The sequence below is a fragment of the Brienomyrus brachyistius genome, unplaced genomic scaffold, assembly GCF_023856365.1.
Source record: "Brienomyrus brachyistius isolate T26 unplaced genomic scaffold, BBRACH_0.4 scaffold247, whole genome shotgun sequence".
Classification (NCBI taxonomy): domain Eukaryota; kingdom Metazoa; phylum Chordata; class Actinopteri; order Osteoglossiformes; family Mormyridae; genus Brienomyrus; species Brienomyrus brachyistius.
In genome coordinates, this window is record NW_026042522.1 from 115717 (window position 1) to 134307 (window position 18591).

General features: G+C 40.3%; 1 long non-coding RNA gene across 1 annotated transcript; it reads right to left on the bottom strand.

Moving 5' to 3' along the window:
- Positions 1-15628: 15628 nt before the first annotated feature.
- LOC125728339 (uncharacterized) lies at positions 15629-16785 on the bottom strand. Its single transcript, XR_007389039.1, has 2 exons — positions 16698-16785; positions 15629-15711 (listed from the first exon to the last, which is right to left on the bottom strand). It is a non-coding gene; the product is annotated as an uncharacterized LOC125728339 (long non-coding RNA).
- Between the last annotated feature and the right edge of the window lie 1806 nt (positions 16786-18591).

Sequence of the window (18591 nt, forward strand, 5' to 3'; positions counted from 1 at the left end):
GTGCACCTTAGTTATCCATACTGACCATCTAGTCTCGATACACCCATAAATATATATACTGAACAAAAATATAAACGCAACACTCTTGTTTCTGCTCCCATTTTTCATGAGATGGACTTAAAGACCTACAATTCATTCCAGATACACAATATTACCATTTCTCTCAAACATTTCTCACAAATCAGTCTAAATGTGTGATAGTGAGCACTTCTGCTTTGCTGAGATAATCCATCCCACCTCACAGGTGTGCCACATCAAGATGCTGATCTGACATCATGGGTAGTGCACAGGTGTACCTTATACTGCCCACAATAAATGGCCACCCTGGAATGTGCAGTTTTTTGCTTTATTGGGGGTCTGGGGACTCAGAACCGGTCAGTATCTGGTGTGACCACCATTTGCCTCATACAATGCAACACATCTTCTTCGCATAGAGTTTATCAGATTGTCAATTGTGGCCTGTGGAATGTTGGTCCACTCCTCTTCAATGGCTGTGCGAAGTTGTTGGATATTATTGGGAACTGGTACACGCTGTCGTATACGCCGGTCAAGCACATCCCAAACATGCTCAACGGGTGACATGTCCGGTGAGTATGCTGGCCATGCAAGAACTGGGACATTTTCAGCTTCCAAGAACTGTGTACAGATCCTTGCAACATGGGGCCGTGCATCATCTGTCTGAGTGGCTGGTCTCAGACGATCTTGGAGGTGAACCTGCTGGATGTGGAGGTCCTGGGCTGGTGTGGTTACACGTGGTCTGCGGTTGTGAGGCCGGTTGGATGTACTGCCATATTCTCTGAAACGCCTTTGGAGACGGCTTATGGTTGAGAAATGAACATTCAATGCACGAGCAACAGATCTGGTTGACATTCCTGCTGTCAGCATGCCAATTGCACGCTCCCTCAATGCTTGTGGCATCTGTGGCATTTTGCTGTGAGACAAAACTGCACATTCCAGGGTGGCCTTTTATTGTGGGCAGTATAAGGTACACCTGTGCACTACCCATGATGTCAGATCAGCATCTTGATGTGGCACACCTGTGAGGTGGGATGGATTATCTCAGCAAAGCAGAAGTGCTCACTATCACACATTTAGACTGATTTGTGAGAAATGTTTGAGAGAAATGGTAATATTGTGTATCTGGAATGAATTGTAGATCTTTAAGTCCATCTCATGAAAAATGGGAGCAAAAACAAAAGTGTTGCGTTTATATTTTTGTTCAGTGTATGTATATGTATACATATAGTTTTTTTTGTGTTTGTGAAAACGGGTCTTTAATCGGGGAAACGGAGCGGGTAGAGCAGGACGGAACGCAGGCATTGACAAACTACAATGACGGACAGGGCAAACAGGTAAGACCAGGACTTAAAATAGGTCATGACTAATCAAAGTAATCGGGCAAAGCAGGAGACGATCAGGGAAGCACACGTGGGTAATCAGGGGGCGTGGCACACACGAGGAGCGGACAAGCCGGGCATATATGTATATCTATATAAAACCTCATTAATGAGGGACAGGGAACAGAACGGACAGACAGAACTGGCACAGGGGAAGGAGCCAGGACAAGACTTGACATAAGACAGGAAAGGCAGAGAAACAGATCAGAAAGGGGGACACGGAGGGAACAGGCAGGACAAAAGGACCGGGAGTGAACGAAGGGAACATCGGGGAAAGAGGAGCAGAAGCCAGAGGGACGAGGGACAAAGAGAGGAGGGACAGAGACAGGAGGAACAAAGCGAGGGGGAGCAGAGGCAGGAGGGACAAAGACGGGAGGCCAGGGAGAGAAGGAGGGGGAACCAAGAGGAGCCCGAGGGAGACCCAGCGGGCGACGGGAGGCAGCCGGAAGGGCTGCAGGCGGCCGGGAGGCCGGAGCCGGAGGGGCCGAGGAGACGGGGTGAGGGACAGACGCAGGGACGAAGGAGGGAGTCGGAGGGGAGACCAGGGAAGGGGACGAAGGAGCTGGAAGGGACCCTGGCGAGGGCAAGGAGAGAGGGGGAGCCGCAGCAGACGGCGACGTCCTCCGACACGCCAGAGCGGGAGGACCAGCAGGCGAATGAGGAGCCGCCGTCGGGGGGCCCGCAGGCAACCGATAAGACGCCGGAGGAGGGACCGAGGCAGGGCGACGAGGCCGCGGAGGGGGACCCGCAGACGACAGCCGACCCGGAGGGCCAGGACCCGCAGGTGCCGACCAAGCCCTAGCGCCGGCGAGGGAGGGCGAGCCAGGGGGCTGGGCGGGTGGGACCCCAGCCGTGCGTCTGTGTCCTCTCCCCTTATGGGACACAGACATAAGGACCTGCGGCCGGGGTCGGGCTCGTCGGGGTGAGGGTACCAGAGTCACAGGGGGAGAAGGGACTGGAGTGGGGCCAGGGACTGGAGCTGCAGGCTGCAGAGGGGGCGCCTGCCCGGGAGCTGCAGGCAGGGAAAGCGCCTCGGACGTGGGCGCGGTAGCTGCAGGCAGCGGAGACGGCTGCTCGGGCTCTGGGGCCGCAGGGGGCACTTATTTTATTATATAAAATAAGTGTCACACAACCGGGGTGACATGCCTTGCCTGCTTGTGGGATGAGGAAGACTCAGGGACTGGAAATGGGATTAAAACTGAAGATGTGCTCATTCCTTTGTGTATTTACAAATTTTCCTTCCGTCAGACATGAGGAGTTTGCTGCTATATTTGGCACTAATAGAGATTCTGATGCTGCTATTTTTATTGTCTATTAGTTTGTTATTATTTACAAGTTCTGTTGTGTTTTTGCATTTTTCTCTTCTGGTTAATTAACTGCTGTCTGTTTGCTGTGAAGTATGAGTGTGGTGAGTAAGACTCAGGGACTGGAAGTGGGATTACAACTAAAGATAACATGCTTATTCCTTTTTGTATTGTTTACAAATTTCCTTCCGTCAAACATGAGGAGTTTGCTGCTATATTGTGCACTAACAGAGATTCTGATGCTGCTATTTTTATTGTTTATAAATGTGTTATTGTTTCCAAGTTGAGTATTCAATAAATGCTAAATTGAGAAATTTTGTGTATCGTTTGTTATTATTAGTGTGATATTTTACCATGCAAATAGAGGGGAAAACGTCCAATTATCGGCCAAAAAAAATCAGCAGCATATATCGGCCATCGCCTGACCCTTGACTTGAAAAACCCATATCGGTCGACCTCTAGTAACAGTACATTCTGTCCAATTCATCCATCGAGTTAAGTCACACACCCACTTGAGGGGGCACTCCGGCAGACGTGAGGATGGGGATGTTCTTTCCGCTATAACATCCACTGCAGAAGTACATCTCGCTCCTGTTCACAGGGCTTACTTCAATGATGAAGCAGGGCTGGTTGTCTGGACAAGAAGTTGTCCTGCTGCTGGGTCTCGGTGCCGTTTTTCCACCTAAGCTTGAAGGTGGAAATGTGTTCCAACTTGGTCCCTGGGACTGCAGCATAGCCAAACATCGCGAGCAGCGTCGGCCACACCCACCACCAGAACCATCACACCGTCCTATACACATAAAGAAGAACTAAAACATAGAGTGTTGTGACAATCTATGCGTTAATGTTTGGCAGCATAGGTGATTCATTAAAATTATACCGAAGAATGGAAAATGTGATATTTAGAATATTTTTTGCCATTTAGTAGCTAATTTAAGCACTTACCCAATGCCTCAATTTGTTTTAGGTCAGTAATGTCTGAGCCAAAAGAATGAATGTATGAATTTAATACAATTCACCCACTCCCACCCACACACAAATCTGAAATTCAATTTAAGACACTTCTTAAACATTAGTGCATTAACAAAAAAGGAAAATCTTAAGAGATTCAGTAGGATTTTCTATGTTAGACTTAAGCTAATAGTTCAATAGTTTTTACATATTTCAATATACCAATTTGACTTTAATGTTGAAACAGATGCTAAAACATGGAATAATTTCATAACTAGAGAAACATGTTATTCACAAACACTAGCAAAGGTAGCTTATAGTTAAGCTTACTTAAGTCAGCAAGTCAGGCTACAGTGTGTAAGAATAGTCGTAAACGATAATTTGTCTCAGTCTTACATGACAGAATAAGTAAACAGAAAATATAAAATGGCTGAAACAGCGTCATTAACGCCAGCTACAGTAGAGGCGCAGAAAAGGTGTCATGACTGAAGTATTCCCAAACTCTGGAAGACCGTATGCGAGCCTTTTTTGCCGCGTGTTTCTCCAGAGGCTCCGGAGCTCCGCTGGTTGACACAGCCATGTTGGTTCATGTGCAGGGGGACGAGCGGCAAATTTCTTTTTTGCAGGGTGGTAGGTGATGTCTCATTAATATTTATGAGAGAAGTGCTACATGATTGGCCAGTGCATGCCTTACAAAATGGTGCGGCACTGCATCCAAGCCTGCGGCACTCAGAGTCACAAATACAGTGGAAACCATTTGTAGTAATTACGTCTGTCTGGCTGATTTCCAACTAATTGATATTTGTATATTTATTACATGAATATAAGGTAATATAAGGTAATAGAAGAGGTATTTAATGGTTTTCCATCTGAGGAATTTGCAAAAAACTGCAGTGCATGATGGGTCGGACCTAAAGGCTGCCTTAACGTCCTCATCTGTATGACGACATACATCAAGACTAGGAAGGTGCATAATGTTCATGTCTGGTTGCGTTTGTTGGTCCAGAAAGTAATTCAATTTCGCCATGTAGGTTACGTTCTTAAAAACTGCTTGGATATAGCCCGATTATATGCTGTGGGCCTTTTAATTTCTTTGTTTACCAGGTAGGCTACCTTCTTTAAACTGTGTTTTGTTAGACTACATATTTAGGGAGGTCTTTATAAATTTATAGTAGTCTTCATAAATATGTACATAGTTTAGCCTAACCCAGCCACTTAAGGGAGAAAGCCAGCTCAACTAGGTGTCGGTCCCAAGCCCGGATTAATGGGGAGGGTTGGCGTCAAGAAATAAAGAGACTGTATCTTCACTGCATGACTGATGTCAAAATGTGTGAAATATGTGGTTGTATTAATAAATGCATTAAAGTAGGTTAATGATTCTGTGCTGTCTAAATTGTATAGAAAATTTCTACGTATAGCCAAACAAATCTCCTCCTGTTTGAAAAGGCATAGAAAAAGCAATTTAGCCACTAAAACTTTACAGTTTTTGTGAGGGACAGTCGAATTCTCTCGTTTCTCTCGTCAAGTTTTTTTGTGATCCTGCACCTACACTTTGCCGGCCCCAGGAGGATGGGCTCCCCCTTTGAGTTTGGTCCCTCCCAAGGTTTCTTCCTTCTTGGGAGTTTTTCCATGCTATCGGCGCCTATGGCTTACTCACTGGGGGCTTTGGGTGGGCATGATATAAAGCAAAGCATTTTCCCTCCCAGTTTCCTCCTCTGGTCCACATTGCAGGACCATCAGCCATCAGAAACAGCCAGACGGTCTCCTTCAGCTTCTTTAGTGTCCTTGGAAGCCAAGGCAGTTTTAGGTCTGAGAAGAGGTTTATCAGAAGGACACATATTACGTCGTTTGTCCTGAAATGTAACATGGGGAGGAAAAGTTAAGCGGTTTAGTCAGATTGGAGTCGTTTATTCAGCAGTGGCAGCGCCAGTGACTTAATGCTACAGGTGCTATAGGGGAGTGAGATTATTTAGACCGGGTGCTTTAGCTTTTCAGCTTATGTAGATGGTGTATAGAAGCACACAGCACGATAAGCTACAGCATGGATAAAATAGGATAAAATATAAAATTCTAACGTCTAGCTCACAGAGCCTCTATGTGTACTTTGAAGAAAAAATACACTACAAGTATGCTGTAAAAACCGCAAAAATGTCTTACACAATATACAGATTTTACAGATAGTTAAAGAAAAAATGAAACCAATATTTTGGGGGTGCTGTGGGGGTACTATGGTCATTGGAGGAGGAGCTAGAGCCCCCCCCCCCAAGCTTTTCCTTGGTGCTGCCACTGTTGTTCAGATTAAAAGTAACATTGTCATTAATAAACAGTACTCTGATCAAATTTTTGCATGTACAAACACAATCAAAGTTTAACCACATGTTTAGACACAATTCACACACCTGTTACATTTCCATAATGCTAAGACTCTCTACACTTACTTCATCCACTTTCTTGTTTGGTACACAGTCATTTGATGGATGTGTAAGATCATTACCAGACCGTCTGCTGCAAACTCTACAGTTAATGAATGGCTGCAAAAACACACAGACACACAAAAACAGTATTTAAAGAGTGGTGGGCAATAAATACAGTGAGAGAAGGTGTAGTAAAGATATATCTAATGATTTAAGGCAGAGCTGCTGGAGTGCAGGGTTTAATGACACAGAACAATTTTAGAGGAAAGAGCTTCCAAAGCAGGGTCACCATAAGGCTATATTATACAAAGCAAGTTCATCTAAAAGTATGAACAACAAATCCCGTTTAACTGAACACTGCTCTGTATTAAAATACTGTCCTCCGATCAAGCTAAGTGGTCCTGTAGTTCACTATTTAAAGAGGTAAATTTAAAGGGTAATTCACACTGCACATCTACCCTGCTCTGACCAGGTTTAATTACTGGCTTTCTAATTAAAACAAGAGTTAAGTCCTGCCCTTTCACCACAAAACACCACACTGCCATTTAAGGCTGATTTCAACAATGAGTTTTAGTTAACCTGGCTCGATTGAGTTAACTCTGGGTATGTAAAACCCGCTTTGTAGTACAGCCCACAGGTCTTTAAATAAGGCCAGCTAGGGTTCATAGCTCGAAGCATAATCTACAGGTCACCCCTCAGATGATTAGCATTTGCTTCTGCCTGGTAATCCAGCCTTTAAGCCTGTAAACCTACTAAAATTTGAGAATAAGGTGAAGGAACTGGCTCTTTGAGGCCACCTATGTATTTGTTACTTTATTGTTGGCTAACTTTCCCCCGCAGGGCATCAAAAAAGTTAACATGAACCTAAATTAATTTGCTAACTGATATGTCCAATGCTCACAGTCACAGTGACTCTTTACTTACCCTCTTGTCCATGAAAATACAGTCAGCCCGATGGTCTGTTGCAGTTGACTTTGGACATTTTGTTGCTCTCAAGAGAATCTCAATGTCAATGTATTCACTGCTGATCTAAATCACATAAACACGTTATATACAAAATTGCCTACAACTGTTTTAAAGGCAATATAACAAACAATAATCACCCAAAAAATGGCAAACTGTCACAGACTTGACTGCAGCAGATTCAGAGAGAAACTGTGAGAAGGTAAAATTGACCAGGGCTGAGATATACAACCATCACTTTCATTGTGAAGAGACATTAAGCATCATATGCATTGAAATTAAAACATCAAAATCAATGTGATACTCATTAGTTCAGCTTGCAGATGATGAAAGTTTCACACTTTTGTAAACACTTTCTCAGCAGTTACCTTCGGACGGCCCTGGATGTTATAGAAATTCATGTGCTGACGGGTTCCTTGATGAGCATTTTCGACTGCGAGTTTAATGGCCGTCTTGTGAGTGCAGGGAGACTGTGGTAATCTTGCTGGGCCTCTGTGGAGATAAGCAGAGCTCCATAAGCCAAAACCAGAAGCAGCAGGCGGGTCATCTTCCTCTCAGCTTTGAAGGGAGAAGCAGGACTGAGGACACTGATCTGTGGTCCCCTTATCCAGCACGTCCAGGGGCGTGTCCTTCACTCGAAACAAACAGACCTTTGAACAACATTGGAAAACTCTTCAGGATGAATTGAGGCAGGTGGTCAAGTGGGTTTATTGTTATTTCAGCAATATACACAGTACACAGTGAAAGGAAACATTGTTCCTCCTGGACCACGGTGCAACACAAAGAAGAAAAACAGAAACAACACAAGATGACACAAGTGCGGGCAAGATAGAACTATACAGAGTGAAAGGAGCACAAACAGAGGGAGAAAGTGCAAGATAAACACAAGAGCAACAATACAATACTACAGGACAAGACAGCGCAGTCAAGAACACAGAGTGCAGCCAGAGCTAACCTGAATAGGGGCATCAAGGTTGCCAGGCAGGCAGAGAAACAGAAAATAGAGGTCTACTTCACATACAACAACCCACAGTGGGTGTGGCAGGGAATACAACACATTACAAACTTCAAAGGCAACAACACCGTCACTGTTAACAGCAACGCCCTTTTAGCAAAGGAGCTAAACAGCTTCTTTGCTCGTCTGGAGGAACACAGAGCAGACATAGCCACACTGCCCCCTCCCCCAATCTCCAGCACTCACAGACTCCCTCTGCAGGAACACCACGCGAGAAGGCACATTGCATCTCTAGGTGTGTGGAGTTTAAGACAAGGCAAGTGATGCTACGATAATATAATTCCTTGGTAAGACCCCACCTAGAATATTGTGTGCGGGTTTGGTTACCATACCTTAAGAAGGACATTGCTGCCTTGGAAAAGGTGCAACGTAGGGCAACGAGAATGATTCCTGGTCTTAGAGGAATGTCTAATGAGGAGAGGTTAGCTGAGCTGAATCTGTAGGGGGGACATAATCCAGGTGTTTAAGATTCTAACAGGTCTGGATGCTGTTCAGCCAAATGGCTATTTCAATGTTAGTTTAAATACCAGAACTCGTGGCCATAAGTGGAAATTAGCTGGAGAACATTTTAAAACGAATTTGATGAAGCATTTCTGTACACAGCGTGTAGTTAGAGTATGGAATAGTCTTCCTGTTATTGTAACACAAGCTAAAACCCTGGGTTCTTTTAAATCAGAGCTAGATAAGATTTTTGAGCTATTAGCTAAGTTCTCCTCAAAGGAGCTTGATGGGCCGAATGGCCTCCTCTCATTTGTAAATCTCTTTGGTTCTTATGAGTCAGCTTACAGAGATGAGGTCCAGAAACTGATAGGTTGGAGTTCAGCAAACAATTTGGCACTAAACAGCACAAAGACAAAGGAATCACTGACTTCAGGAAGGATGGAGGCGACACTGGCCTGCCTAGATGGATGGATGGATGTTTTTATTGACATTGTAAGTACAATGAGATTTAGTTTGGAACGCGCCAGCAGCTACACAGTATATTTACAATTATATAGATTGTGAGGCATAAAATAAGGTGTGAGTAATATAACATAACGACATAATATAAGTAATCATTAATTAATCATTACAGATGGTATGAGGTGTGAACCGCTAGGCTGCTATGGCATGTTTGGTATCAAACCGATGGAAAATCACTCCAGTTTCCAAATCTGGTCAGTGGTTACCACGAAAGTGAATATATCAAAAGTTACACCAGCCTAACGAAAATCATCAATACAAGGGAAATCACTCTGGTCATAAATCTCAAAAGGACTGATACAGACCCCCTTCCGAAAGCCCGCCAAATGGATGGTCAGCCATTGGTCCAGGAGTCGAATTCCTGGTCACTCCTATTCACGAACTTTACACTATAAAACCTGGCACCTCAGAACAAAGCCAGGAGAGGAGAAACAGAAGGGAGGAGAAAACAAAAGACCATCAGCACGAAGAGAGGCAGAGAACATCAGCCCAAGAGAAGAGAAGCCCACAAGAAGCCCTCCTGAAGCCTATCAGTGAAGACCCAGCTGGACAGAGAACTGCAACCAAGCCCAAGCTTCACCAGGAGAGGGAATCAGAGGGGCTCCACTCCAACAACCGCTGCAAACACCGCGCCTCCCTGAGTGCCATCACCCATCAGCTCATCAGCCTCCGCAACCAACTGCCAAGACCCCCCCCCCCCCCCACTCTGCAACCAAGTAAACAAACTTCCTTTCATTTATAACAACCTAAACTCCTATTCACCTGCTATATTACTTTAGGACAGTATTTCCACAAATTGCTTGCTTTGCAGAACAGTATTTTCCCTTTTAAGGTTACTCATTTTAAATCTGGTCATTGCATTTTCATGATTACATTGTTTGTGTCCACTCCGTTATTTCGTGTTTATTGTTTGTTAGGTGTAATGTCTGTCTTATGTTAGTTATAGGAATAAATGCATGTCTTTTACACAACTTCAGCCTCCGTTCATTGAGTGCTCACAAGAATCCCTGCCTGTGCGATCTACGCTCTGAAACCTCAAATTCGCCTGAAATATCGCGAGACTCTCTCTCATTGGCCGTGAGGGGAGCTTCGCTACCGATCGTTTACATTACCTGGTGACGCAGCTCGTTGGACAAGCCTTCTATTCTAACCCAGGTTATTACGTGATACTGGTTATTAATGAGTTCCATTTAAGTCACACATTAACAGACTCACGGTGTTTCGCAATTGAGTTTGAGCCGACCATTCAGCATAAAAATTGGTTAATAATCACAAGGCACAAGGTTTAAACTTATTCTGAGCACACAATTTAAACTTTTTATGACCGAACGTGCAGTGAAGAAGCGCTACTGTCAACTGGTTGCAAAAGTCGCACTCATGGCAATCTGAAGGCATTTAAGCGGGATCATATGGGCTTATTATAGTTATTTTTATTTCTATTATTAGTAGTTATATTATTTTGTTTTATTTTCGGTGATTTCATTGTAGTTCTTTCGTATTAAACTGCAGTAAACTTTAACCCTATGTCTGACGAGATTCTCAGATGTAGCGCTTTGTTTCCAGGTTCAATTCGGACGAGTGTCTCCGTTTCTATATATCCTGGGAGAGATCTCTCTATTAGCGAACGGGAATACTTGTTATGAGGTTCTAACCTAAATTATGTTGCGCTTGGACATAAGACCGATAGCTTAGTTACCTATCAGGATCATACTCGTATGTGTGTGCCTGCTTTAGACAAAGCAAGTTTAACACAACTTTGCGCTGTGAGCCAAGTGTGTGTCATTTAGAAATTGGGAGTCTCCTGTGCTTGAGACCCGCCGTGGTTAAGCACCATTTGCGACGAGATATAGTGCACTCACAATTTAAATCTGTCGCCGTAACGCGTGCGCCGTCTCGCTTCAGTAATTGTTTTAAGGGGTGATGACGAAGATGACGAATTTACTTTCCTGAAGAGGAGCAGGATGGGTCACGCGTTCTGTAAGATTTGTCTCCCACGGGGAAGGAACGATGTCAGTCGGCATGAAAAATCCAAGTCATTAGTGAATGACAGAGCCGCATGAGTGAACATGAAAAATTAATAGAAAATAAATGACAAATGGTTATTTTATATTTTATATATTTTATATATTTATATTTATATTATATTTTATATAATTTATATTATTTTATATTTCCTGTCTTAAAATGTAAGGGATACTGGAGCCTGGTTGCGGTGGTGGGATGGCTCACGGCGGGTGCCGGAAAATTTCCTTTATTTTCAAATCCAAACCTTGACAGGTATGCTGCTGTTCCAAATCATGGGTGCATGTTACAAGTGTCCCCAAGATCAGGGTGCAGTTTACTCTGCAACTCCAATGGAGGGGGACGGGGTTGTCCGTCAAGTTCACCGAACAGAGTTGCGTCCAGTACCACAGGGGGTTGTTATGTCAGGGGAAGATGTTCTGGTAATGTCTCCTGAGTCTGGGTTGCCCACAGGGGCAACAGAAATGGAATCGGATGAGGACTCTGTGATTTTACGGGGACAGGGCTGGTGGGAGGGGTCGCAATAGAGCATCCACAAGTAGGCCTCGTATAATGGAGGAGGTTATGTCCCCCCCGAGGTGTAGAGACCAGTTAAACGTTCGGTGAGGTCCACCACTGGTCATCATACCAACCCTTATAAGTTACCACGGTCAGTGAATGATCGTTCGGTTGGGGAGGAAGACCAGTGGTTTGGGGATAGAATTCTTAGCTGTGATCGTTGGGTCATCAATTTCATTTTGGGGGATGGATTGTAGCCAGGCAATTATAGGCAGGTATAGGAACTGCAGTTCGGACTGGAGGCATAGCCGGGGCGAGATGGCTGTGCATGTTCCGATGGTAGGGCATATTGGCAAAGGAGCAGGCACGGGAAAGACAGGCAGGGTCCTGATAGATTTGGTGGAGCATCGGCGGGCATATTGAATTTGCAGTGTAGCAGCCTTTCTGTTTGCTTGTTTCAGGGGTGAACAATCTTATCCGCAAAGGGCCGGTGTGTATGCAGGTTTTCGCTGCAACTCCCTAATTAGATTTCTAATTAGAGGACTGATTAGCTGAAGAGTCCTCATACCTGGTTTTGAAGAGCTGACCTAAAGGTTACCCCAAAAACCTGTTTTTTTTTTGTTTGAATGGGGCAGTGAGTCATGGGGTAAACTACTGTTCTTTAGGGGTTTTCAAGGTGGAATTACGGGTCGATAATTTTAAGGATCAGGTTGTAAACCTCCCTGGTGTTGCTTTAATATGTTTTATCTGAGGTTGTATCGTGTATTATCAAGCCAGCCGGCTTAGTGGCCTCGGGAGCGGGGTTTAGTGGGAGCAGCTGGCTAGTTTTATTTTCTTTTTTGTTTGTGTCTTTTTCTTTGTTGTATGTATATTTTGGGTTCATTATTAGGCAGGCTGGGCCTTTTGGCACCTGTAGTCTGGGTGCTGGATTGCCCATAGGGGTCTTTTTTATTGCTGTGATTTGCTGTGTCATTCACTAGTGTGATTTGTGCTGGATGTGTTTTTAAGGTTGTGCTGTGGCGTGTACCTGAGCAAACTTTGGGCAACCTGTTCTCTTGTTGGCTTTATTGACAAAGGGTGGATTAGTCTAATTACGGCCTGCTACAAATAGCTGCATATAACGTATAAAAAAAATCACCTTATGGGTGCTCCGTAGGGTAGCAAGATCTTGAGTTTTTTTTACAGTACTCGGGTACGTTTTAAAATTTTCGACCAATCAGCAAACATTATTCTGACAGCATAGCTGGGAAACCAATGAAAAGTGAGTGCAACGTTCTAGAACTTGACTTCGGGTTGACGCTCCCTATAAAAGAGCTGGGTACTGCTTCAAGGCGTTCAGTTGGCGCTACCTCCTGATAGAGTAGCACTGTACGGCTCTTGTTCCGTAAAACAACATCAAAAGGATGAAAAAAAAAACAATATTTAAAGAAGACGAAAAAAATCAATTTTTAAAGAAGACGAAAAAAACATCGTCTAAAAAAATAAGCCAAAAAAATAATATCCGAAGAAGGAAAAACATGCAAAGTAAAAAAAAACAAACAAAAATAAAAAACAATATCCAAAGAAGAAGGAAAAAAACATCCAAAGGGAGAAAAGAAGAACTGAAGGGCCAACGAGGTAGGAGGAAATACAAATTTCGTTTCAGCACCGTTGGAGTGCCAAGCCGTGAAAAGCATTTGGCCAGAAGACAAGGTAAGTGTTGTATCTGTTATTTTAAAACAGCGCTTTTCAAAATGCTGCTTTATAATCGTTTGAGATCGTTAGCCAGTGTGACAGCTGAAGGCTTTTTGAGTTTACCAACATAAAGTTTTATTTCTGTATTAGGACATTGTCAGGAACAATGATGTGTTCATCGCTATGATGTGGTCAAAAAGCGATGCATTGAATCTTAGAAACATTTGTGATTTTTCAAACGATGCTTTTCCTTTTATTTAATCAGTAAAATTTCCATCGGTTTTATATAGTGCCCCTTGAAATATGTCTTTAGCTCATTTTCCGGGCATTTTACTAGAATGCATCCTGAGAAATACACAAGCTCTGCTGCATTTCCGTGCCTCGATGTTTAGTGCCGAGTATAATTGTTGCAGTTGCCTTTTATATATTCCATGAGACCTGTTGGTACCAAGAGAAGTGTGAGACTGTCAGGGTGAATTTATCATACAATCGCACGCATAAATACCTGAGGGTTGCCAGTCCTTTTGCGTTGTTACAGGAGGACTAGAGCTGACGAGTGTGTTTCTACACACTATCAAGGGCATTGTAGTACAGTTTTCTCAGGTGGGAGAATGCTGCCGATCTCCTATTTGACAATACAGCCCTTGATATATTAGAATATTACAGAACTAGAAGCCTTTTGCAAGGAAGAATGTGAGAAAATCCCAAGTACAAGAACTGAAAGCCTTTCAGCTGGCTATAAGAAGCGCTTGTAAGCTGTGATATCTGGCAGAGGAGGTGTTACTAAGTACTGATTACGTAGGGTGCCCAAACTTTTGCAGAGTGCCATAATAATGTTTTTATTTTGTAATTTTGTTCAATTTATGGCATAAAAAGTAACTATTCATCAATGTTTGCTGAAAATATTGTGTATTTTTCCCCCAGTTCCTAAAGAGACTGTATTAACTGATATTGTTGCTTTTGTAATTGAAAAGATGTTATTTGTCAAGGGGTGCCAAACCTTTGCATAAGACTGTACACAGTGTGTGTATGTGTTTATGTGAGTGTGTGTCTGTGTGTGTGTGTGTATATATATATATGTGTGTGTGTGTATATATTTCTGTATATGCATGTGTATATATATATTTATATATAGTTCACACACATTCAAACTTATTTGAATACACATTCAAAATTATTTTTATTATTATTATTTTCGTTTTTTTTTTTTTTTGTGTTTTAAAATTTTTTATTTTTGCAATGGAAATAAAAATAAAGCAGTCCTCCGTAGAGGAGGGGTGGTGGAGGGAATATATATATATATATACATATATATAAAATAATTGTCACACAACTGGGGTGACATGCCTTTCCTGCTCACCCAATTTTAGTGCACTTTAGTTATGCATAATGACCTTCTAGTCTCGATACACCCATATATATATATGTATATATATATATAGTTTTTTTTGTTTTTTTTTTTGCAATAGACAATAAAAATAACGCAGTTCTCCATAAAGGAGGGATGGTGGATGGAATATATATATACATATATATAAAATAATTGTCACACAACCTGGGTGACATGCCTTGCCTGCTCACCCAGTTTTAGTGCACCTTAGTTATTCATAATGACCATCTAGTCTCGATACACCCATAAATATATATGTATATATATATAGTTTTTTTTGTTTTTTTTTTTGCAATAGACAATAAAAATAACGCAGTTCTCCATAAAGGAGGGATGGTGGATGGAATATATATATACATATATATAAAATAATTGTCACACAACTTGGGTGACATGCCTTGCCTGCTCACCCAATTTTAGTGCAACTTAGTTATCCATAATGACCAACTAGTCTCGATACACCCATATATATATATATATGTACATATATATATAGTTTTTTTATTAGCAATAGAAAAGAAAAATAACGCAGTTCTCCGTAAAGGAGGGATGGTGGATGGAATATATATATATATATATACATTTATATAAAATAATTGTCACACAACCTGGGTGACATGCCTTGCCTGCTCACCCAATTTTAGTGCACCTTAGTTATCCATACTGACCATCTAGTCTCGACACACCCATATATATATATATATATATATATATATATATATGTATATATATAGATATTTTTTCTTTTTCTTGTGTTTTTTTTTCGCAATGGATATTAAAAATAAAGCAGTCCTCCGTAAAGGAGGGGTGGTGGAGGGAATATATATATACATATATATATAAAATAATTGTCACACAACCTGGGTGACATGCCTTGCCTGCTCACCCAATTTTAGTGCAACTTAGTTATCCATAATGACCAACTAGTCTCGATACACCCATATATATATATATATATGTACATATATATAGTTTTTTTATTAGCAATAGAAAAGAAAAATAACGCAGTTCTCCGTAAAGGAGGGATGGTGGATGGAATATATATATATATATATATATATATATATATGTATATATATATATATATATATACATTTATATAAAATAATTGTCACACAACCTGGGTGACATGCCTTGCCTGCTCACCCAATTTTAGTGCACTTTAGTTATCCATACTGACCATCTAGTCTCGACACACCCATATATATATATATATATATATATATATATATATATATATATATGTATATATATATAGATATTTTTTCTTTTTCTTGTGTTTTTTTTTCGCAATGGATATTAAAAATAAAGCAGTCCTCCGTAAAGGAGGGGTGGTGGAGGGAATATATATATACATATATATATAAAATAATTGTCACACAACCTGGGTGACATGCCTTGCCTGCTCACCCAATTTTAGTGCAACTTAGTTATCCATAATGACCAACTAGTCTCGATACACCCATATATATATATATATATATATGTACATATATATAGTTTTTTTATTAGCAATAGAAAAGAAAAATAACGCAGTTCTCCGTAAAGGAGGGATGGTGGATGGAATATATATATATATATATATATATATATATATATATATATATATATATATATATACATTTATATAAAATAATTGTCACACAACCTGGGTGACATGCCTTGCCTGCTCACCCAATTTTAGTGCACTTTAGTTATCCATACTGACCATCTAGTCTCGACACACCCATATATATATATATATATATATATATATATATGTATATATATATAGATATTTTTTCTTTTTCTTGTGTTTTTTTTTCGCAATGGATATTAAAAATAAAGCAGTCCTCCGTAAAGGAGGGATGGTGGATGGAATATATATATAAAATAATTGTCACACAACCGGGGTGACATGCCTTGCCTGCTCACCCAATTTTAGTGCACCTTAGTTATTCATAATGACCATCTAGTCTCGATACACCCATAAATATATATGTATATATATATAGTTTTTTTATTAGCAATAGAAAAGAAAAATAACGCAGTTCTCCGTAAAGGAGGGATGGTGGATGGAATATATATATATATATATACATTTATATAAAATAATTGTCACTCAACCTGGGTGACATGCCTTGCCTGCTCACCCAATTTTAGTGCACTTTAGTTATCCATAATGACCATCTAGTCTCGATACACCCATGAATATATATGTATATATATATATATATATATATATATATATATATATATATATATATAGTTTTTCTGTTTTTTTTTTGCAATAGACAATAAAAATAACGCAGTTCTCCGTAAAGGAGGGATGGTGGATGGAATATGTATATGCATATATATAAAATAATTGTCACACAACCTGGGTGACATGCCTTGCCTGCTCACCCAATTTTAGTGCACCTCAGTTATCCATACTGACCATCTAGTCTCGACACACCCATATATATATATATATATATATATATATATATATGTATATATATAGATATTTTTTCTTTTTCTTGTGTTTTTTTTTCGCAATGGATATTAAAAATAAAGCAGTCCTCCGTAAAGGAGGGGTGGTGGAGGGAATATATATATACATTTATATAAAATAATTGTCACACAACTGGGGAGACATGCCTTGCCTGCTCACCCAATTTTAGTGCACCTTAGTTATCCATAATGACCAACTAGTCTCGATACACCCATAAATATATATATATATATGTACATATATATAGTTTTTTTATTAGCAATAGAAAAGAAAAATAACGCAGTTCTCCGTAAAGGAGGGATGGTGGATGGAATATATACATACATATATATAAAATAATTGTCACACAACCTGGGTGACATGCCTTGCCTGCTCACCCAATTTTAGTGCAACTTAGTTATCCATAATGACCAACTAGTCTCGATACACCCATAAATATATATGTATATATATAGTTTTTTTTTTTTCCCAATGGACAATAAAAATAACGCAGTTCTCCGTAAAGGAGGGATGGTGGATGGAATATATATATAAAATAATTGTCACACAACCGGGGTGACATGCCTTGCCTGCTCACCCAATTTTAGTGCACCTTAGTTATTCATAATGACCATCTAGTCTCGATACACCCATAAATATATATGTATATATATGTATTGTTTTTTTTTTTTTTTTTTTTTGCAATAGACAATAAAAATAGCGCAGTTCTCCATAAAGGAGGGATGGTGGATGGAATATATATATACATATATATAAAATAATTGTCACACAACCTGGGTGACATGCCTTGCCTGCTCACCCAATTTTAGTGCAACTTAGTTATCCATAATGACCAACTAGTCTCGATACACCCATATATATATATATATATATATGTACATATATATAGTTTTTTTATTAGCAATAGAAAAGAAAAATAACACAGTTCTCCGTAAAGGAGGGATGGTGGATGGAATATATATATATATATATATATATATATATATATATATATATATATATATACATTTATATAAAATAATTGTCACACAACCTGGGTGACATGCCTTGCCTGCTCACCCAATTTTAGTGCACTTTAGTTATCCATACTGACCATCTAGTCTCGACACACCCATATATATATATATATATATATATGTATATATATAGATATTTTTTCTTTTTCTTGTGTTTTTTTTTCGCAATGGATATTAAAAATAAAGCAGTCCTCCGTAAAGGAGGGATGGTGGATGGAATATATATATAAAATAATTGTCACACAACCGGGGTGACATGCCTTGCCTGCTCACCCAATTTTAGTGCACCTTAGTTATTCATAATGACCATCTAGTCTCGATACACCCATAAATATATATGTATATATATATAGTTTTTTTATTAGCAATAAAAAAGAAAAATAACGCAGTTCTCCGTAAAGGAGGGATGGTGGATGGAATATATATATATATATATATATATATATATATATATATATATACATTTATATAAAATAATTGTCACACAACCTGGGTGACATGCCTTGCC